Below are 1,018 nucleotides of genomic sequence, written 5' to 3'. Positions count from 1 at the left end.
ACACAAAGCTTTAAGAGCATACGGAAACCTTTTGAAGTTCGTGAGAAGACCTGTAGAAACCACTGCTTATTGGTTGCCTGTGAGTCTGTTTCCGCTGTGGCAACCCCGTCTGCAGAGAGAACGGTGCTTCATAGGGTTTAAGAGGCTCTGAAATTTGGGGAGCAGATCACCAGGCCTGTCTTTGGAGGCATCTCTGTCTGGGTTTGAACTTCCATCCTTTGAGCTAGTTTTCACTGTGCTTCCCAAGAAGTTCTAAACCTACATTATACATTTCTAAGAAGGGAAATTTGGCGGGGGTGAAGGGGGTGGGGAGTGGTATGCCATTCCCTACATAAACTTCTTTAAGAAGGGACAGTACACCTGGGGACAGTTGGCAATATATGGAAACATTTTTTGCTGTCAAAACTGGGTTGGGGGCTTCCGCCATCTTTCCACCTCTCAGTCAGACGTGGCCCGAAGACGCTTCTGGAAGATCCATCACGATGGCTGCCCAAGGAGAACCCCAAGTCCAGTTCAAACTCGTACTGGTGGGTGATGGTGGTACTGGAAAAACGACATTTGTGAAATGTCACCTGACTGGTGAATTTGAGAAGTATGTAGCTACCTTAGGCGTTGAGGCCCATCCCCTTGTGTTCCATACTAGCAGAGGACCTATTAAATTCAACGTGTGGGATACAGCTGGTCAAGAAAAAAATTGGAAGACTATTATATTCAAGCCCAGTGTGCCATGATAATGTTTGATGTAACCTCAAGGGTTACTGACAAGACTGTGCCTAACCAGCACAGGGATCTGGCTCTAGTGTGTGTGAAAACATGACCATCGCGCCGTGTGGCAACAAAGTGGGCATTAAGGACAGGAAAGTTAAGGCAAAATCCATTGTCTTCCACCGAAAGAAGAACCTTCAGTACGATGACATTCCTGCCAAAAGTCATTACCACTGTGAATAGCCCTTCCTTTGGCTTGCTAGAAAATTCATTGGCGATCCTAACTTGGAGTTTGTTGCCATGCCTGCTCTTG

General features: G+C 46.7%; 1 pseudogene; it reads left to right on the top strand.

The window, feature by feature from the left end:
* The first annotated feature begins 459 nt into the window (after positions 1-459).
* The window catches only part of LOC105978569, a 29,281-nt pseudogene continuing 28,722 nt past the window's right edge, over positions 460-1,018 (top strand).

The sequence above is a fragment of the Echinops telfairi genome, unplaced genomic scaffold, assembly GCF_000313985.2.
Source record: "Echinops telfairi isolate 266 unplaced genomic scaffold, ASM31398v2 ScPeMD7_31;HRSCAF=116, whole genome shotgun sequence".
NCBI classification, from domain to species: Eukaryota; Metazoa; Chordata; class Mammalia; order Afrosoricida; family Tenrecidae; genus Echinops; species Echinops telfairi.
Note: the sequence above shows the minus strand (reverse complement) of the source record. Positions and strands in the feature narration are given on the sequence as shown.